The sequence below is a fragment of the Antedon bifida genome, chromosome 4, assembly GCF_963402885.1.
Source record: "Antedon bifida chromosome 4, ecAntBifi1.1, whole genome shotgun sequence".
In the NCBI taxonomy this organism is placed as follows: Eukaryota; Metazoa; Echinodermata; class Crinoidea; order Comatulida; family Antedonidae; genus Antedon; species Antedon bifida.
In genome coordinates this window covers 14,652,502-14,661,363 of record NC_136229.1, presented here as the reverse complement: position 1 = coordinate 14,661,363, position 8,862 = coordinate 14,652,502, and the positions used below count along the sequence as shown (strand labels likewise).

At 34.7% G+C, this 8,862-nt stretch overlaps 1 long non-coding RNA gene across 1 annotated transcript; it reads right to left on the bottom strand.

The window, feature by feature from the left end:
- Window positions 1-7,620: 7,620 nt before the first annotated feature.
- Window positions 7,621-8,862, bottom strand: LOC144840533 (uncharacterized). The gene is made up of 3 exons (XR_013611933.1): window positions 8,409-8,862; window positions 8,064-8,170; window positions 7,621-7,707 (listed from the first exon to the last, which is right to left on the bottom strand). It is a non-coding gene; the product is annotated as an uncharacterized LOC144840533 (long non-coding RNA).

Sequence of the window (8,862 nt, the reverse complement as noted above, 5' to 3'; positions counted from 1 at the left end):
CATTCATTGTGAGGGCGCGCTTCGTGAAAAATGTTGGAATTTTTGCTATTTTAGTACACTTAGAAAATGGTATAATTTTGATATTAAATGAAATCAATAAACGTATTTCAATAGTTGAACTACAAGCGTAAATAATGATAAAAACTGTGATCTAAATTCCACAGATTTTTTGTTTCAAGAAATATCATTATTTTATGTATAAACTTTTTTACTTTAATTTTTTTTTAAATGATGGTAAAAAATCATTAAATTTCATATTTTCTAGATAAGGTTTCAAAGCGAATTTAAAATCCTTTCAAGATAAACTATTAAGCTATCTATTAAAATAAAAATCTAATTTTAAGCTTTCTTGGGATGCAACTCCCACTAATCAAACCAAACCTACTACATTTCTGTTCTGTTTCGATCGAAAAATCGCCATTTTGAAACTTTGTTTACGTTTTACGAAGCTGGTACGAATCGTCCCGGACCGAATCGTGTCTGTGTTCAATACGGTTTTCATGCAGGCGTATTACGTCATAGGCCTAAGATTTCAATTTGCTCCCCGATTATTGTTCTATTTGGTTTCTGAGCTAGGAAAGGCTACCTACTATAATTACTTACTTGATTTCTAGCCTAGCTAGGCCTAAAAATAGTATTTTCTAGGCCTAGCTAGGCTGAGTAATTCTGATATAATACTAATATTAGATAGGTAGGCCTACCCTAGTGAGTGTTAATAATAGTAGCTGGGTATTCTATAGTCTAGGCTGGTGGTAGGTCTATCCCAGCTCTGCTCATATACCAAGCAAGAAGAAGCCTGAAGGAGAAACTAGGCCCAGAACAAATAAAAAACTGTTAAAAAAACAATAAATGGAAAAACAAACAAAAATAACCCATTTCCAATTTATAATTATATATGGGGAATGTTTTATAAAATCGGGCATGTTTGTTTCAGAGACTCAAACGTGTATTTTTATATGGTCATGTTTTTAAAAAAGATAATTATGGGCCCAGCTGAAACCAAGATATAAAAATATAAGTCCATCATTTACTTGAGTATTGTTACAGTGATTGGTTGGTACTCAGTATTTCAGTATCTGGCAGTAAATGTCACACTTGTATATAAATATTACTTTATTAGATACAACTTGCATTTCACACAAGCAACCAATTTTTTTTTTACGTATACAGAATGTGAAAAAGCAGTTTTTAATACAAATATCTTTCAAACAATACTGATATAAATAGTAAATACTACTACTGTATATAAAAACTTGCTTTTATTTAAATAGCACCTTGTTCATCAAACATAACAAACTAGCTAGGCCTATATCATATTAACTTACGTGAGTCTTACGGTTGTACTGATTTTATGATTGTTTTATATGTTTATATTGTATGTATCTGTGTGACTCTGGTTAATAAAGTAAATCAATCAATCAATTGCAACTTAATTTATATCTTATCATTGACTGATCTCAAACGCTTCTAAAACTTGAATGCGTATGAATGTATATGTTATATTATTATTAGCGAATAAAATGAAAAACTATCAGCTGCAGCAATGATATTGAAATCGAGAAAACCATTACAGCTTCCACCGTCCAACCTCATATTGAAGAACGAGACAGAAAATCGTCGAGTCTTGATACCAATAAAAAACCTAAAATGAAAATGAATAGCTGAAATGTAATGAATGAAACTATTTAAATAATTGTCACTATGATATGAACAAAACATTGCATCGTTATACAGTATAATTATTCAACAACCTGAAAACATTTTCAGATATAGGCCTACCATGAAAAAGCAGCAAATACAAAATTTCCTTATGTCTGTTTATTGTAATAATTATTAATATTATAAATAAATTGTACCCCTCAGTTGTCAATAATTTTACTATAAATAAATATTTAACTATAGAATAGGTAGGCCTATACCTGTATCAGGCTGCGATTTGCTTAATTATCTTTTTAAAACTTCCCAATGCATCTTCAATATAGAGTAGGATTGTAACGATACTTTAATAATACTAAATTGTAACTAAAGTATTTAAATTATTAACAGAACATGTTACTAGGCCTAGGCCGATATAATACGACAACGATCCACCAGGTCGTGCATATACTCACCTACAACAACCACAATCAACACACCATGCACCACACACGACGGAACTAGTGCCGCGAGACGTAACAATATATGACATGAGGACCTTTTTTAAAATGTTCGCTATAGGAAGCTTAAATAGGGTTTCAAGCCAATTTTAACGTAAAACAGACTATTGATACTTACTCTATCCATATACGTCGGTTTTTTGGTAATTCACTGTATGGGATGCAAATCCCACTAATGGAAAATTTGTAAACAAACACCTGTTAGAAAACTTCAGTTTTGACGGACGCACACGAACTTTGGAAAGAAATTGTCGCTGACAACAAATCCAACAAATTATTCAGAAAATTAGGTGACCTGCGACATCTTAAACATATAAGGAACTGATCTTACCATATATGGTTAATTTTTCGCCTACTAATGTTTATTAAACAGCTATTAAATGACGTATACTTTATGCTAATGTTTTCGCGCGAAACGTTGATGCTTCTGTGCCGAGAGAGGGCTTCTAAAATTTATGACGTCATGCGAAGTCGAAAATTCAGCGATAACGGTCATATTTCCCAACGCGGCTCTCCGACTGAATGACAATGCTGTGGGTATCAGTGGCTGGATCTCAATGGAGATACAAATAAAAAAAGCGAAAAGCTAAATCAAAACGATAAAGTAAACAGCCAGAAAAGTTAGCAGAGCTTTCGGGCAACACTAGCCCTTCATCAGTGCAAGTGAGGGAATTTGGATAAAGTCATAGCATATGAGTTGGCAAGTGCTGCCTGGGTGGAAAGGAATAAAAGAAATATAACAATAGAAACAGCGTGTTGAATAGTGGGTGGAGACTGAATAAGAGTAGAAAACAAAGAAGGTAGCTTGGTAGAGATATAAACAATTTTGGACTGGAACTAAAAAAAGCTAAAATGGTGGTTAATATTGAAACTTAAATTTTGGTAGTCAGTGGAATAATTTTACCGATCTGGGAGTATGTTCCTAATGTTAAGTCCAAAAGGTTTTGTGGTTTTAAGTAGTAATTCCCAGTGGTTTTCTTTGTCTTTGCGAGTTTTGTCGCTCCATTTGACGTCGTGGTCTATTGCAGTAACTCTGAAATTTGCAATCGAGTGACCAGCTGAATTAAAATGTTCGGCTACAGGTTGATCAAGCTTTAATGTTTTGATAGCTGATCTGTGTTGTGTCATTCTCATACGGAGAGTGTTTTTTGTTTCTCCGACGTACTGTTTGCCACAAATATTACAGTATATGAGATAAATGACGTTTTTGGTTAGACAATTAATTGATTGTCTTATCCGAAAAATGCGGCCAATGATATTATATAGCCAAAGGCTAGATGGAAAACTGCAATGTTACCGCAGTTCAAAAAGTGATTCTCCATCTCAGTATACTTGATTGAAAATTAAATTTAAAAACATTAAAGATGTATTGTCCCCCTGAAAAAATTTTTTTTTAAAATATTTTTGTTGAATAGGCCATTTTAATTGCACATAAAAGTTATTCACTTTGAACTCAAATTAGATCGAAAAAAAAATTATTTACTCGAGAAAATCGTAATTTAAAGCAAAAATTAACCAACCGGAAGCTATTTGTCTGGAAGACAAACGTGTTCCGGTTTAATTTAACCCTTGACCTGAGTTAGCTCATAAATATTCATATTGTATGGATACATCGTGTGGATGATGGTTCTCTCAACCAGCCAACAACGCGACGATAGCAATGCATAGAGAGAGTCGAGTAGTGATGCGAGACGATCTTGAAGAAAACACGAAAACTATAGCTAGCAGAATACTAAGTAGAACTGCAGTTGGTAACTTTGATGTTGAATCTTATTCATTTAGGTGAGTTTTTGTTTCGCATCCGGCAAAAGAAGAAACAGAGGTAGGAACATAATATGGTTCAGTACGAACATTAAGACAAATGTCGCACGAACTTTTTTACAATTAAACGTATTACATAAAATATTTAATAAAAACAATGTGAAAGTAAGCTATAGTTGTATGCCATGTGTAAAAAATGTAAAATTCTCATACAGAACGAGAAAGTGCGTGCAATTTCCGCAACAAACCCGAATGCCCCCTAAATGGTTCATGCCTCACATCCGAAGTTGTCTACTCCGCCGACGTCATAACCAATAACGAAACCAAGACATATATCGGTATGACGGGTGGGCAGTTTAAAACTAGGTTTAACAATCACAAGAAATCTTTCAAAAAAGAAACGTACAGTAAAGAATCCGAGCTCTCAAAGTACGACGTATGGTCTTCGAAAAGGTCTTTCATCACATCTAGGGAGAGACTAATAACAAATGAGGGCGCTAAGTATGCATAGTTTAAATAGTTTAGTTGATTAATTTCTTCAAGCAAGTTCCGTGGCGCAGCGCATGAAGCGTTGTCTTGTGATGGAGTGACAATTCCATCGCGAGTTCAAGATCCAGTAGATGACTTTTGCCACACGAAAATTACACAGTCAATATCATCGAACTCGAGAATTTATATGATTAATGACAGGGACACGATAATTACGCGAAAATTACTCAATATTAGTCAATATCATCGTTCTCGAGGATATATACGATTTACGATCCTCGCTGCGGTAGTCATGTGATGCAGTTTCAACCAATCACGTTCACGTATTTACATATGGCTATGTACTATATATTGGATTTAAATGGGTCTAGGACACCTACCACCCGGACAACTACCACCCGGACAATCACCCTCCTAGGACAACTACCCTCTTAGGACAACTACCCCCTAGGACAACTACTACTAGGGGGGTCATTGTCCGGGTGGTAGTTGTCCGGGTGGTAATTGTCCAGGGGGTAGTTGTCCGGATACGGATTTAAATTATTACATAAATACAAAAACGTGTATTAGACCTAAAGTATATTACAGTAAGGTATTGCAGTTAATCGATTTACCTATCTGGCATAATAGGCCTAATCTGACAACATTTCATCATTAAAATTACATATATCTAATCCTAATTTAAATTTTAATAATTAAATTATTTCAAATATATTTGTTTATCCACGCCTTGATGATATATGAGGTCAATATTTTAATATATTACATAGCCTATGTAAATACGTGAACGTGATTGGTTGAAACTGCATCACATGACTACCGCTGCGAGGATCGTAAATCGTATATATCCTCGAGAACGATGATATTGACTGAGTAATTTTCGCGTAATTATCGTGTCATTAAACATATAAAATCCAGCAAATTCTCCAGTACGATGATATTGACTGTGTAATTTTCGTGTGACAACGCTCGCGTTTGCCGATAGATAAACAAAAGTCATCCACTGGGTCTTGAACTCGCGATGCAATTGTCACTCCATCACAAGACAACGCTTCATGCGCTGCGCTACGGAACTTGCTCCTCCTTAGATGTGATGAAAGACCGTGTGTGATTGGTTAATACTCACAGTAGTAACCGGTACGCGCGCGACGCACTGAACATCCGGTGATTCGGCTCGATCGAAGAAGACGAATTATTATTTATTCGGCCTACCTGATGATAATAATAATTATTATTATTAATGTAGGCTTATTGATGGAAATTCTTCTGTTATTATTTAAACGACAGGCTCTAGTGAATATTTTATTGCCAAGGAATCATTAATTAGTAATTATCTGTATATTATTCTTTGCAAGGTAAGGGCAGCTTGTTTACATACAATACAAAAAGGAGGACTAGCCTAGCTACCCGACCCAGCAGATATTCTACTTGTTGTTGGCTATGTAATATAACAGATATCGCCTTTTATATCGGTAAAATATAAGATTAGGGAATGATATTAAGTTCTCGGGAATTATATATTTCCCTCAGCTGGCGCTTCGGGAAATATATATTCCCTCGAACATAATATCATTCCCTCGGGGATGTCAAATCTTATATTTAACCTCTAAGCAGTCAATATCTGTATAATGAACCAAGATATTATTATACAAATAAGGAATAAGTATGAGTGTAATGGTACAAATAATGGCATGAGGTGAATGATGAAAGGTTATACAGTATATCAACGAGGCAAAGTTGAGCCGAGTTAATATTTAACCTTTCATCATTCACCAAATGCCATTATTTAGGGAGGTTTCGCAACCTTACGAATACGATAACGAAAACGGATACGTCACGCATTTGTGAAACTTTTGAGCTGATCCCCATTCGTAAAGCGTATTCGTGTTGACGAATATCACCAGTCATATTCGTAACTACAAAACGAGTATAGTTTTTGATCTATTTTGCACATTTTGCATTTGAATCAGGAATGATTCATGATTATAATATAATTATAGATTTATTGAAAGTAATTTACTAAAGTAATTTACTAAAATGCCAGGTCAATTTTTATAAATAGCAGTTTTTTAAAGTCCTCACTCGCATTGAGGCAGCCAAGCACCAAGCAACACGTACCCAGGTAGCAAGCCCATATGGGAACCATATGGGACCCATATGAGAGCATACATGGGTACCATATGGGTTTCCCATATGGGATTCCACTATTTTTGCACCCAAGAACCATGTGGGTCCCATATGGGAAGGCCCACATAGCCCATATATAACCCATATGGGGCCCATATTTCAAAGCATATGGGTATCATATTATGTTTCCCATATGGGATTCAACTATTTTTGCACCCAAGAACCATATGGGTCCCACATAGGAAGGCCCACATAGCCCATATATAACCCATATGGGGCCCATATTTCAAAGCATATGGGTATCATATTATGTTTCCCATATGGGATTCAACTATTTTTGCACCCAAGAACCATATGGGTCCCACATTGGAAGGCCCACATAGCCCATATATAACCACATGGGACCCATATCAGAAAAAAATATGGGTACCATATGGGATTCATCTTGTTTTGCACCCGATACCCATGTGTGTCCCATATTGAGTAGCCTATCCCATACAGAACCCACATGGGGCCCATATCCGAAGACTTTATGGGCAAATTATGTGTTGCCCATATGGGATTTTAACAGTTCAGTGTTGCACCCAAGCCCCATGTGGGTCCCATCTTGGTAAGCCCATTCCAAACAAAACCCATATGGGGCCCATATCTGAAAACAAATGGGTATCATAATTGGTTGCCAATATTGGATTCTTCTGGTTTTGCTCCCAGTACCCATGTGGGTCCCATCTTAGGAAGCCCATCCCATACAAAACCCACATGGGCCCCATATCCAGAAACGTATGGGAATTGCAATGGGCTATCGAAATGTAAAAGAATGCACAGATGCACATACAACTTACACATACAGGACAATTATAAATACTGTTATGAATTTATTATTTATAATTTGCGTGACAAAGGCTACTGGAAATAGCTGAAGTGAGTACTTGATGATTGGTTTATCGAAAGTTAAATTCTTTACAACAACAAAAATACTAAATGATCTATAAACAATGAAAAATTTGACAATGTTCAACATGAATCTGTAGCGTTTAAACTAAGCGTAGTAAAGTTTATCTACGGGTTTTATTTCGGACTTATCAAGCCTTCCATCGCGCCCCATTAGTACTTCTTTGCCTTCTACAAAATTGTCACTTTGTCATTTGTTGCCACAATATTTGATTTTGGGTTCCTGAAAAAAGAAACAAAAATGTAAACTCAATTATTTACGTATCTTAGATTGCTAAATTTGTAAACAAAACACTGTTGAGGACAGATTTATTTCGATCGATTATGATATTTTTAATAATGATTTAAAAAATAAATCTATTCCAAGATTTATTTATGTTACCCTCCTATTAACAAGTTAATATGTTTATATGTTAATATTGTTTTATTATTTTCTATAATTTAGAAAAACAATGTCCACCTTGCTTTTGAAAGAAGAAATAATTATGAAATTTGAATTATAGTATTATAAGTGTACGTGAATACGTTCCCTAATAATTGAAAGAAGACTAATATATAATGTGATTTAAACGCACTTACCGATGTTAGATTATACAGGCATCTTTCCAGTCCAATTGATTTTTGCTAGCTAGTACTACAATGTTATTTTACTGGCTATCTCGGCTACATAATTACGAGCCTATGATCTGAAAATGTGTTAAATAGAAATATAACTTAAGATGATTTTTATATAATAATTATACACAAAACATGGACCTCTAACATTTTATAATCTGCTAGCCATGGCCTAGCCTGCTTCTTAAACATACATGCTGCACACATGCATTTAATGCCTAAAATAATATTGTAATTAAAAGCTTCCCATTGTTACATTACCGGCCGTATTATATAATAATAAATAGAGTATTCAACTTAATAACTTACCTTACATCTTGTTGCACTATAGTTTACTTTTGAAGACATAATTATGCTGTTGAGTCAATTTCATTTGACAGAACGCTGTAATGAATACTATGTGGTATAGTGTACTGTATTAAAAAGGTACAGTATTAAACTGATTTCAGGTTTGAGGTATTTCAAATGTGGGAGAACTTGACATTCAGGTCAGTTTATGTTCCATTGGCCAATGGCAATGGTCATTTTACTATGGTCATCATATTGGAATGTGCCTTAACAGTTAATGCTCAGCTAGGGAATACTGTACTTGCCTTTGAAAGTTGACCTCGGATTGTTTCATTGTCAAAGATTCCCAATGATTATACAGTACATGCCTATATAAAACATTATGAATGCATTGATTTTAGTACTTAGTTTGTTTTAATTCATATTGGTCGATAGGTATTGTATTGTTTAATACTGTGCCACCCAATCTTCAATA